Source organism: Rhinoderma darwinii (assembly GCF_050947455.1).
Source record: "Rhinoderma darwinii isolate aRhiDar2 chromosome 5 unlocalized genomic scaffold, aRhiDar2.hap1 SUPER_5_unloc_8, whole genome shotgun sequence".
Classification (NCBI taxonomy): domain Eukaryota; kingdom Metazoa; phylum Chordata; class Amphibia; order Anura; family Rhinodermatidae; genus Rhinoderma; species Rhinoderma darwinii.
In genome coordinates, this window is record NW_027461821.1 from 631,442 (window position 1) to 643,860 (window position 12,419).

Consider the following 12,419-nt stretch of genomic DNA (forward strand, 5'->3'; position numbering starts at 1 on the left):
TCCGGCATTTCACATTGGAACACCTCATTCACCTTCCTTGTCTTCTCTCCGCCCTCCCTTTTAGGTAAGTTAAAGAGCTGCACCTGAGCCAGCCACTGATTGATTGATTGATTGATTGATTGATTGATTGATTGATTGATTGATTGATTGATGCAGCACAACAGTCAAATAGTGGAGTGGAGTAGGGGAACAGCAAACAGCCAATAAAGCAGCCCGCCCGCTCGCCTGCCCGCCACAATGGACCTACCTGTGTACACTAGATGGATGTGATGGAATGTACTGTCGTCCCTACATTTCAAGAAGAAGTAAGAATTGCAGTTGCAACAAAGCCTTGCTTGCCTACAAAGAGAGCAGCAATTTGGATTTGTTACTATGTTACCTAGAAGAATAACAAACTGTGCAAGGATGGAGGTTGTAGGAGCAAGGAGAAGTTGTCTGTAAAGTTGGTGGATGCCTATTTTCCATTTTGCAGTCCCTTGTCTCCCTCTTGTGGCCTCCTGGAGGCAACTAGCTGTGCAAAAAAAAGACAGCCTGGCGGCCGGCTGTTGCAGTGTTGCCCTCTCAGGCAACACTGAGTGACTGACTGAGCCTCACCGTCTTATATAAAGTTCAGACGGAACTTTGCATGTGTCATAGTGGAGCCCTCAGGATTCCAGAGCCAGCTTTCTGACATCATAATGGGGCCTCAGAGATAAAAGCCTGGGCCCAGGCAGTGTTGGTCAGTGCTGCTCAGCAGGCAGCACTGGACTGGACTGGATTACAGCTGATACAAGGTGTGAAGGAACAAGGGGTGGCTGTGGGCATGCACTTGCTGCCGCTGCCAGTGTTTATCTGCATGGCAGCAGGGCATTTGGGCGTTGCCAGGAAGGCGTTTTTATGTAGATTCCTCCTCTTTCAGCACTGCATTGTGGTGCAAGCAAAAGAAGCAAATCCTGTCTGGCTTCCTCTCCGGCCTTTATTCACCTCCCGTGTAGCTGTGAGTGTGTGAGCCTGCAGGGCCCCATGGAATTGCCTAGAAGTAGGCTGAATCGCTGCAAGGGCTGAACAGCAGTATCGGGCAGGCTCGGGCAACGCGCGGCCCGTTCGGGTTATCGCTTCTCGGCCTTTTGGCTAAGATCAAGTGTAGTATCTGTTCTTATCAGTTTAATATCTGATACGTCCCCTATCTGGGGACCATATATTAAATGGATTTTTAGAACAGGGAGATGGAAATAGAGCTTGCTCTGTCCACTCCACGCATTGACCTGGTATTGCAGTATTTCCAGGACCGGTGCACCCTTTCCTTATGTGTTGACTAAAAGCAGATTCCAAAAGTGTTTTTTGTCTTTGCTATTGTTTCTGTCTTTCTGAAGGGATCTCCCCTTTTAATCCCATTATTTCAACACCTGTTGGACAATGCATGAGTGATAATGAGCTCATTGATTAAATGCAATTAATGAATAGATTGCCACCTCTTGTTGTGTGTCGTCTGTGTTTCTGTGTTTCCGGCATTTCACATTGGAACACCTCATTCACCTTCCTTGTCTTCTCTCCGCCCTCCCTTTTAGGTAAGTTAAAGAGCTGCACCTGAGCCAGCCACTGATTGATTGATTGATTGATTGATTGATTGATTGATTGATTGATTGCAGCACAACAGTCAAATAGTGGAGTGGAGTAGGGGAACAGCAAACAGCCAATAAAGCAGCCCGCCCGCTCGCCTGCCCGCCACAATGGACCTACCTGTGTACACTAGATGGATGTGATGGAATGTACTGTCGTCCCTACATTTCAAGAAGAAGTAAGAATTGCAGTTGCAACAAAGCCTTGCTTGCCTACAAAGAGAGCAGCAATTTGGATTTGTTACTATGTTACCTAGAAGAATAACAAACTGTGCAAGGATGGAGGTTGTAGGAGCAAGGAGAAGTTGTCTGTAAAGTTGGTGGATGCCTATTTTCCATTTTGCAGTCCCTTGTCTCCCTCTTGTGGCCTCCTGGAGGCAACTAGCTGTGCAAAAAAAAGACAGCCTGGCGGCCGGCTGTTGCAGTGTTGCCCTCTCAGGCAACACTGAGTGACTGACTGAGCCTCACCGTCTTATATAAAGTTCAGACGGAACTTTGCACGTGTCATAGTGGAGCCCTCAGGATTCCAGAGCCAGCTTTCTGACATCATAATGGGGCCTCAGAGATAAAAGCCTGGGCCCAGGCAGTGTTGGTCAGTGCTGCTCAGCAGGCAGCACTGGACTGGACTGGATTACAGCTGATACAAGGTGTGAAGGAACAAGGGGTGGCTGTGGGCATGCACTTGCTGCCGCTGCCAGTGTTTATCTGCATGGCAGCAGGGCATTTGGGCGTTGCCAGGAAGGCGTTTTTATGTAGATTCCTCCTCTTTCAGCACTGCATTGTGGTGCAAGCAAAAGAAGCAAATCCTGTCTGGCTTCCTCTCCGGCCTTTATTCACCTCCCGTGTAGCTGTGAGTGTGTGAGCCTGCAGGGCCCCATGGAATTGCCTAGAAGTAGGCTGAATCGCTGCAAGGGCTGAACAGCAGTATCGGGCAGGCTCGGGCAACGCGCGGCCCGTTCGGGTTATCGCTTCTCGGCCTTTTGGCTAAGATCAAGTGTAGTATCTGTTCTTATCAGTTTAATATCTGATACGTCCCCTATCTGGGGACCATATATTAAATGGATTTTTAGAACAGGGAGATGGAAATAGAGCTTGCTCTGTCCACTCCACGCATTGACCTGGTATTGCAGTATTTCCAGGACCGGTGCACCCTTTCCTTATGTGTTGACTAAAAGCAGATTCCAAAAGTGTTTTTTGTCTTTGCTATTGTTTCTGTCTTTCTGAAGGGATCTCCCCTTTTAATCCCATTATTTCAACACCTGTTGGACAATGCATGAGTGATAATGAGCTCATTGATTAAATGCAATTAATGAATAGATTGCCACCTCTTGTTGTGTGTCGTCTGTGTTTCTGTGTTTCCGGCATTTCACATTGGAACACCTCATTCACCTTCCTTGTCTTCTCTCCGCCCTCCCTTTTAGGTAAGTTAAAGAGCTGCACCTGAGCCAGCCACTGATTGATTGATTGATTGATTGATTGATTGATTGATTGATTGATTGATTGATTGATTGATTGATGCAGCACAACAGTCAAATAGTGGAGTGGAGTAGGGGAACAGCAAACAGCCAATAAAGCAGCCCGCCCGCTCGCCTGCCCGCCACAATGGACCTACCTGTGTACACTAGATGGATGTGATGGAATGTACTGTCGTCCCTACATTTCAAGAAGAAGTAAGAATTGCAGTTGCAACAAAGCCTTGCTTGCCTACAAAGAGAGCAGCAATTTGGATTTGTTACTATGTTACCTAGAAGAATAACAAACTGTGCAAGGATGGAGGTTGTAGGAGCAAGGAGAAGTTGTCTGTAAAGTTGGTGGATACCTATTTTCCATTTTGCAATCCCTTGTCTCCCTCTTGTGGCCTCCTGGAGGCAACTAGCTGTGCAAAAAAAAGACAGCCTGGCGGCCGGCTGTTGCAGTGTTGCCCTCTCAGGCAACACTGAGTGACTGACTGAGCCTCACCGTCTTATATAAAGTTCAGACGGAACTTTGCACGTGTCATAGTGGAGCCCTCAGGATTCCAGAGCCAGCTTTCTGACATCATAATGGGGCCTCAGAGATAAAAGCCTGGGCCCAGGCAGTGTTGGTCAGTGCTGCTCAGCAGGCAGCACTGGACTGGACTGGATTACAGCTGATACAAGGTGTGAAGGAACAAGGGGTGGCTGTGGGCATGCACTTGCTGCCGCTGCCAGTGTTTATCTGCATGGCAGCAGGGCATTTGGGCGTTGCCAGGAAGGCGTTTTTATGTAGATTCCTCCTCTTTCAGCACTGCATTGTGGTGCAAGCAAAAGAAGCAAATCCTGTCTGGCTTCCTCTCCGGCCTTTATTCACCTCCCGTGTAGCTGTGAGTGTGTGAGCCTGCAGGGCCCCATGGAATTGCCTAGAAGTAGGCTGAATCGCTGCAAGGGCTGAACAGCAGTATCGGGCAGGCTCGGGCAACGCGCGGCCCGTTCGGGTTATCGCTTCTCGGCCTTTTGGCTAAGATCAAGTGTAGTATCTGTTCTTATCAGTTTAATATCTGATACGTCCCCTATCTGGGGACCATATATTAAATGGATTTTTAGAACAGGGAGATGGAAATAGAGCTTGCTCTGTCCACTCCACGCATTGACCTGGTATTGCAGTATTTCCAGGACCGGTGCACCCTTTCCTTATGTGTTGACTAAAAGCAGATTCCAAAAGTGTTTTTTGTCTTTGCTATTGTTTCTGTCTTTCTGAAGGGATCTCCCCTTTTAATCCCATTATTTCAACACCTGTTGGACAATGCATGAGTGATAATGAGCTCATTGATTAAATGCAATTAATGAATAGATTGCCACCTCTTGTTGTGTGTCGTCTGTGTTTCTGTGTTTCCGGCATTTCACATTGGAACACCTCATTCACCTTCCTTGTCTTCTCTCCGCCCTCCCTTTTAGGTAAGTTAAAGAGCTGCACCTGAGCCAGCCACTGATTGATTGATTGATTGATTGATTGATTGATTGATTGATTGATTGATTGATTGATTGATGCAGCACAACAGTCAAATAGTGGAGTGGAGTAGGGGAACAGCAAACAGCCAATAAAGCAGCCCGCCCGCTCGCCTGCCCGCCACAATGGACCTACCTGTGTACACTAGATGGATGTGATGGAATGTACTGTCGTCCCTACATTTCAAGAAGAAGTAAGAATTGCAGTTGCAACAAAGCCTTGCTTGCCTACAAAGAGAGCAGCAATTTGGATTTGCTACTATGTTACCTAGAAGAATAACAAACTTTGCAAGGATGGAGGTTGTAGGAGCAAGGAGAAGTTGTCTGTAAAGTTGGTGGATGCCTATTTTCCATTTTGCAGTCCCTTGTCTCCCTCTTGTGGCCTCCTGGAGGCAACTAGCTGTGCAAAAAAAAGACAGCCTGGCGGCCGGCTGTTGCAGTGTTGCCCTCTCAGGCAACACTGAGTGACTGACTGAGCCTCACCGTCTTATATAAAGTTCAGACGGAACTTTGCACGTGTCATAGTGGAGCCCTCAGGATTCCAGAGCCAGCTTTCTGACATCATAATGGGGCCTCAGAGATAAAAGCCTGGGCCCAGGCAGTGTTGGTCAGTGCTGCTCAGCAGGCAGCACTGGACTGGACTGGATTACAGCTGATACAAGGTGTGAAGGAACAAGGGGTGGCTGTGGGCATGCACTTGCTGCCGCTGCCAGTGTTTATCTGCATGGCAGCAGGGCATTTGGGCGTTGCCAGGAAGGCGTTTTTATGTAGATTCCTCCTCTTTCAGCACTGCATTGTGGTGCAAGCAAAAGAAGCAAATCCTGTCTGGCTTCCTCTCCGGCCTTTATTCACCTCCCGTGTAGCTGTGAGTGTGTGAGCCTGCAGGGCCCCATGGAATTGCCTAGAAGTAGGCTGAATCGCTGCAAGGGCTGAACAGCAGTATCGGGCAGGCTCGGGCAACGCGCGGCCCGTTCGGGTTATCGCTTCTCGGCCTTTTGGCTAAGATCAAGTGTAGTATCTGTTCTTATCAGTTTAATATCTGATACGTCCCCTATCTGGGGACCATATATTAAATGGATTTTTAGAACAGGGAGATGGAAATAGAGCTTGCTCTGTCCACTCCACGCATTGACCTGGTATTGCAGTATTTCCAGGACCGGTGCACCCTTTCCTTATGTGTTGACTAAAAGCAGATTCCAAAAGTGTTTTTTGTCTTTGCTATTGTTTCTGTCTTTCTGAAGGGATCTCCCCTTTTAATCCCATTATTTCAACACCTGTTGGACAATGCATGAGTGATAATGAGCTCATTGATTAAATGCAATTAATGAATAGATTGCCACCTCTTGTTGTGTGTCGTCTGTGTTTCTGTGTTTCCGGCATTTCACATTGGAACACCTCATTCACCTTCCTTGTCTTCTCTCCGCCCTCCCTTTTAGGTAAGTTAAAGAGCTGCACCTGAGCCAGCCACTGATTGATTGATTGATTGATTGATTGATGCAGCACAACAGTCAAATAGTGGAGTGGAGTAGGGGAACAGCAAACAGCCAATAAAGCAGCCCGCCCGCTCGCCTGCCCGCCACAATGGACCTACCTGTGTACACTAGATGGATGTGATGGAATGTACTGTCGTCCCTACATTTCAAGAAGAAGTAAGAATTGCAGTTGCAACAAAGCCTTGCTTGCCTACAAAGAGAGCAGCAATTTGGATTTGTTACTATGTTACCTAGAAGAATAACAAACTGTGCAAGGATGGAGGTTGTAGGAGCAAGGAGAAGTTGTCTGTAAAGTTGGTGGATGCCTATTTTCCATTTTGCAGTCCCTTGTCTCCCTCTTGTGGCCTCCTGGAGGCAACTAGCTGTGCAAAAAAAAGACAGCCTGGCGGCCGGCTGTTGCAGTGTTGCCCTCTCAGGCAACACTGAGTGACTGACTGAGCCTCACCGTCTTATATAAAGTTCAGACGGAACTTTGCACGTGTCATAGTGGAGCCCTCAGGATTCCAGAGCCAGCTTTCTGACATCATAATGGGGCCTCAGAGATAAAAGCCTGGGCCCAGGCAGTGTTGGTCAGTGCTGCTCAGCAGGCAGCACTGGACTGGACTGGATTACAGCTGATACAAGGTGTGAAGGAACAAGGGGTGGCTGTGGGCATGCACTTGCTGCCGCTGCCAGTGTTTATCTGCATGGCAGCAGGGCATTTGGGCGTTGCCAGGAAGGCGTTTTTATGTAGATTCCTCCTCTTTCAGCACTGCATTGTGGTGCAAGCAAAAGAAGCAAATCCTGTCTGGCTTCCTCTCCGGCCTTTATTCACCTCCCGTGTAGCTGTGAGTGTGTGAGCCTGCAGGGCCCCATGGAATTGCCTAGAAGTAGGCTGAATCGCTGCAAGGGCTGAACAGCAGTATCGGGCAGGCTCGGGCAACGCGCGGCCCGTTCGGGTTATCGCTTCTCGGCCTTTTGGCTAAGATCAAGTGTAGTATCTGTTCTTATCAGTTTAATATCTGATACGTCCCCTATCTGGGGACCATATATTAAATGGATTTTTAGAACAGGGAGATGGAAATAGAGCTTGCTCTGTCCACTCCACGCATTGACCTGGTATTGCAGTATTTCCAGGACCGGTGCACCCTTTCCTTATGTGTTGACTAAAAGCAGATTCCAAAAGTGTTTTTTGTCTTTGCTATTGTTTCTGTCTTTCTGAAGGGATCTCCCCTTTTAATCCCATTATTTCAACACCTGTTGGACAATGCATGAGTGATAATGAGCTCATTGATTAAATGCAATTAATGAATAGATTGCCACCTCTTGTTGTGTGTCGTCTGTGTTTCTGTGTTTCCGGCATTTCACATTGGAACACCTCATTCACCTTCCTTGTCTTCTCTCCGCCCTCCCTTTTAGGTAAGTTAAAGAGCTGCACCTGAGCCAGCCACTGATTGATTGATTGATTGATTGATTGATTGATTGATTGATTGATGCAGCACAACAGTCAAATAGTGGAGTGGAGTAGGGGAACAGCAAACAGCCAATAAAGCAGCCCGCCCGCTCGCCTGCCCGCCACAATGGACCTACCTGTGTACACTAGATGGATGTGATGGAATGTACTGTCGTCCCTACATTTCAAGAAGAAGTAAGAATTGCAGTTGCAACAAAGCCTTGCTTGCCTACAAAGAGAGCAGCAATTTGGATTTGTTACTATGTTACCTAGAAGAATAACAAACTGTGCAAGGATGGAGGTTGTAGGAGCAAGGAGAAGTTGTCTGTAAAGTTGGTGGATGCCTATTTTCCATTTTGCAGTCCCTTGTCTCCCTCTTGTGGCCTCCTGGAGGCAACTAGCTGTGCAAAAAAAAGACAGCCTGGCGGCCGGCTGTTGCAGTGTTGCCCTCTCAGGCAACACTGAGTGACTGACTGAGCCTCACCGTCTTATATAAAGTTCAGACGGAACTTTGCACGTGTCATAGTGGAGCCCTCAGGATTCCAGAGCCAGCTTTCTGACATCATAATGGGGCCTCAGAGATAAAAGCCTGGGCCCAGGCAGTGTTGGTCAGTGCTGCTCAGCAGGCAGCACTGGACTGGACTGGATTACAGCTGATACAAGGTGTGAAGGAACAAGGGGTGGCTGTGGGCATGCACTTGCTGCCGCTGCCAGTGTTTATCTGCATGGCAGCAGGGCATTTGGGCGTTGCCAGGAAGGCGTTTTTATGTAGATTCCTCCTCTTTCAGCACTGCATTGTGGTGCAAGCAAAAGAAGCAAATCCTGTCTGGCTTCCTCTCCGGCCTTTATTCACCTCCCGTGTAGCTGTGAGTGTGTGAGCCTGCAGGGCCCCATGGAATTGCCTAGAAGTAGGCTGAATCGCTGCAAGGGCTGAACAGCAGTATCGGGCAGGCTCGGGCAACGCGCGGCCCGTTCGGGTTATCGCTTCTCGGCCTTTTGGCTAAGATCAAGTGTAGTATCTGTTCTTATCAGTTTAATATCTGATACGTCCCCTATCTGGGGACCATATATTAAATGGATTTTTAGAACAGGGAGATGGAAATAGAGCTTGCTCTGTCCACTCCACGCATTGACCTGGTATTGCAGTATTTCCAGGACCGGTGCACCCTTTCCTTATGTGTTGACTAAAAGCAGATTCCAAAAGTGTTTTTTGTCTTTGCTATTGTTTCTGTCTTTCTGAAGGGATCTCCCCTTTTAATCCCATTATTTCAACACCTGTTGGACAATGCATGAGTGATAATGAGCTCATTGATTAAATGCAATTAATGAATAGATTGCCACCTCTTGTTGTGTGTCGTCTGTGTTTCTGTGTTTCCGGCATTTCACATTGGAACACCTCATTCACCTTCCTTGTCTTCTCTCCGCCCTCCCTTTTAGGTAAGTTAAAGAGCTGCACCTGAGCCAGCCACTGATTGATTGATTGATTGATTGATTGATTGATTGATTGATTGATTGATTGATTGATGCAGCACAACAGTCAAATAGTGGAGTGGAGTAGGGGAACAGCAAACAGCCAATAAAGCAGCCCGCCCGCTCGCCTGCCCGCCACAATGGACCTACCTGTGTACACTAGATGGATGTGATGGAATGTACTGTCGTCCCTACATTTCAAGAAGAAGTAAGAATTGCAGTTGCAACAAAGCCTTGCTTGCCTACAAAGAGAGCAGCAATTTGGATTTGTTACTATGTTACCTAGAAGAATAACAAACTGTGCAAGGATGGAGGTTGTAGGAGCAAGGAGAAGTTGTCTGTAAAGTTGGTGGATGCCTATTTTCCATTTTGCAGTCCCTTGTCTCCCTCTTGTGGCCTCCTGGAGGCAACTAGCTGTGCAAAAAAAAGACAGCCTGGCGGCCGGCTGTTGCAGTGTTGCCCTCTCAGGCAACACTGAGTGACTGACTGAGCCTCACCGTCTTATATAAAGTTCAGACGGAACTTTGCACGTGTCATAGTGGAGCCCTCAGGATTCCAGAGCCAGCTTTCTGACATCATAATGGGGCCTCAGAGATAAAAGCCTGGGCCCAGGCAGTGTTGGTCAGTGCTGCTCAGCAGGCAGCACTGGACTGGACTGGATTACAGCTGATACAAGGTGTGAAGGAACAAGGGGTGGCTGTGGGCATGCACTTGCTGCCGCTGCCAGTGTTTATCTGCATGGCAGCAGGGCATTTGGGCGTTGCCAGGAAGGCGTTTTTATGTAGATTCCTCCTCTTTCAGCACTGCATTGTGGTGCAAGCAAAAGAAGCAAATCCTGTCTGGCTTCCTCTCCGGCCTTTATTCACCTCCCGTGTAGCTGTGAGTGTGTGAGCCTGCAGGGCCCCATGGAATTGCCTAGAAGTAGGCTGAATCGCTGCAAGGGCTGAACAGCAGTATCGGGCAGGCTCGGGCAACGCGCGGCCCGTTCGGGTTATCGCTTCTCGGCCTTTTGGCTAAGATCAAGTGTAGTATCTGTTCTTATCAGTTTAATATCTGATACGTCCCCTATCTGGGGACCATATATTAAATGGATTTTTAGAACAGGGAGATGGAAATAGAGCTTGCTCTGTCCACTCCACGCATTGACCTGGTATTGCAGTATTTCCAGGACCGGTGCACCCTTTCCTTATGTGTTGACTAAAAGCAGATTCCAAAAGTGTTTTTTGTCTTTGCTATTGTTTCTGTCTTTCTGAAGGGATCTCCCCTTTTAATCCCATTATTTCAACACCTGTTGGACAATGCATGAGTGATAATGAGCTCATTGATTAAATGCAATTAATGAATAGATTGCCACCTCTTGTTGTGTGTCGTCTGTGTTTCTGTGTTTCCGGCATTTCACATTGGAACACCTCATTCACCTTCCTTGTCTTCTCTCCGCCCTCCCTTTTAGGTAAGTTAAAGAGCTGCACCTGAGCCAGCCACTGATTGATTGATTGATTGATTGATTGATTGATTGATTGATTGATTGATTGATTGATTGATGCAGCACAACAGTCAAATAGTGGAGTGGAGTAGGGGAACAGCAAACAGCCAATAAAGCAGCCCGCCCGCTCGCCTGCCCGCCACAATGGACCTACCTGTGTACACTAGATGGATGTGATGGAATGTACTGTCGTCCCTACATTTCAAGAAGAAGTAAGAATTGCAGTTGCAACAAAGCCTTGCTTGCCTACAAAGAGAGCAGCAATTTGGATTTGTTACTATGTTACCTAGAAGAATAACAAACTGTGCAAGGATGGAGGTTGTAGGAGCAAGGAGAAGTTGTCTGTAAAGTTGGTGGATGCCTATTTTCCATTTTGCAGTCCCTTGTCTCCCTCTTGTGGCCTCCTGGAGGCAACTAGCTGTGCAAAAAAAAGACAGCCTGGCGGCCGGCTGTTGCAGTGTTGCCCTCTCAGGCAACACTGAGTGACTGACTGAGCCTCACCGTCTTATATAAAGTTCAGACGGAACTTTGCACGTGTCATAGTGGAGCCCTCAGGATTCCAGAGCCAGCTTTCTGACATCATAATGGGGCCTCAGAGATAAAAGCCTGGGCCCAGGCAGTGTTGGTCAGTGCTGCTCAGCAGGCAGCACTGGACTGGACTGGATTACAGCTGATACAAGGTGTGAAGGAACAAGGGGTGGCTGTGGGCATGCACTTGCTGCCGCTGCCAGTGTTTATCTGCATGGCAGCAGGGCATTTGGGCGTTGCCAGGAAGGCGTTTTTATGTAGATTCCTCCTCTTTCAGCACTGCATTGTGGTGCAAGCAAAAGAAGCAAATCCTGTCTGGCTTCCTCTCCGGCCTTTATTCACCTCCCGTGTAGCTGTGAGTGTGTGAGCCTGCAGGGCCCCATGGAATTGCCTAGAAGTAGGCTGAATCGCTGCAAGGGCTGAACAGCAGTATCGGGCAGGCTCGGGCAACGCGCGGCCCGTTCGGGTTATCGCTTCTCGGCCTTTTGGCTAAGATCAAGTGTAGTATCTGTTCTTATCAGTTTAATATCTGATACGTCCCCTATCTGGGGACCATATATTAAATGGATTTTTAGAACAGGGAGATGGAAATAGAGCTTGCTCTGTCCACTCCACGCATTGACCTGGTATTGCAGTATTTCCAGGACCGGTGCACCCTTTCCTTATGTGTTGACTAAAAGCAGATTCCAAAAGTGTTTTTTGTCTTTGCTATTGTTTCTGTCTTTCTGAAGGGATCTCCCCTTTTAATCCCATTATTTCAACACCTGTTGGACAATGCATGAGTGATAATGAGCTCATTGATTAAATGCAATTAATGAATAGATTGCCACCTCTTGTTGTGTGTCGTCTGTGTTTCTGTGTTTCCGGCATTTCACATTGGAACACCTCATTCACCTTCCTTGTCTTCTCTCCGCCCTCCCTTTTAGGTAAGTTAAAGAGCTGCACCTGAGCCAGCCACTGATTGATTGATTGATTGATTGATTGATTGATTGATTGATTGATTGATTGATGCAGCACAACAGTCAAATAGTGGAGTGGAGTAGGGGAACAGCAAACAGCCAATAAAGCAGCCCGCCCGCTCGCCTGCCCGCCACAATGGACCTACCTGTGTACACTAGATGGATGTGATGGAATGTACTGTCGTCCCTACATTTCAAGAAGAAGTAAGAATTGCAGTTGCAACAAAGCCTTGCTTGCCTACAAAGAGAGCAGCAATTTGGATTTGTTACTATGTTACCTAGAAGAATAACAAACTGTGCAAGGATGGAGGTTGTAGGAGCAAGGAGAAGTTGTCTGTAAAGTTGGTGGATACCTATTTTCCATTTTGCAATCCCTTGTCTCCCTCTTGTGGCCTCCTGGAGGCAACTAGCTGTGCAAAAAAAAGACAGCCTGGCGGCCGGCTGTTGCAGTGTTGCCCTCTCAGGCAACACTGAGTGACTGACTGAGCCTCAC

The 12,419-nt window shown here is 47.7% G+C and overlaps 8 non-coding genes across 8 annotated transcripts; all 8 read left to right on the forward strand.

Annotated features, from left to right (window-relative positions):
- The first annotated feature begins 1,090 nt into the window (after positions 1–1,090).
- Positions 1,091–1,281, forward strand: LOC142697560 (U2 spliceosomal RNA). Its single transcript, XR_012865343.1, has one exon. It is a non-coding gene; the product is annotated as a U2 spliceosomal RNA (small nuclear RNA).
- Positions 1,282–2,562: 1,281 nt separating this feature from the next.
- On the forward strand, positions 2,563–2,753 carry LOC142697562 (U2 spliceosomal RNA). Its single transcript, XR_012865344.1, has one exon. It is a non-coding gene; the product is annotated as a U2 spliceosomal RNA (small nuclear RNA).
- Positions 2,754–4,053: 1,300 nt separating this feature from the next.
- Positions 4,054–4,244, forward strand: LOC142697563 (U2 spliceosomal RNA). The gene has a single exon (XR_012865345.1). It is a non-coding gene; the product is annotated as a U2 spliceosomal RNA (small nuclear RNA).
- A 1,296-nt stretch (positions 4,245–5,540) lies between these two features.
- On the forward strand, positions 5,541–5,731 carry LOC142697565 (U2 spliceosomal RNA). Its single transcript, XR_012865347.1, has one exon. It is a non-coding gene; the product is annotated as a U2 spliceosomal RNA (small nuclear RNA).
- Positions 5,732–6,995: 1,264 nt separating this feature from the next.
- LOC142697566 (U2 spliceosomal RNA) lies at positions 6,996–7,186 on the forward strand. The gene has a single exon (XR_012865348.1). It is a non-coding gene; the product is annotated as a U2 spliceosomal RNA (small nuclear RNA).
- Positions 7,187–8,466: 1,280 nt separating this feature from the next.
- LOC142697567 (U2 spliceosomal RNA) lies at positions 8,467–8,657 on the forward strand. The gene has a single exon (XR_012865349.1). It is a non-coding gene; the product is annotated as a U2 spliceosomal RNA (small nuclear RNA).
- A 1,292-nt stretch (positions 8,658–9,949) lies between these two features.
- LOC142697568 (U2 spliceosomal RNA) lies at positions 9,950–10,140 on the forward strand. Its single transcript, XR_012865350.1, has one exon. It is a non-coding gene; the product is annotated as a U2 spliceosomal RNA (small nuclear RNA).
- Positions 10,141–11,436: 1,296 nt separating this feature from the next.
- Positions 11,437–11,627, forward strand: LOC142697569 (U2 spliceosomal RNA). The gene has a single exon (XR_012865351.1). It is a non-coding gene; the product is annotated as a U2 spliceosomal RNA (small nuclear RNA).
- Positions 11,628–12,419: the final 792 nt, after the last annotated feature.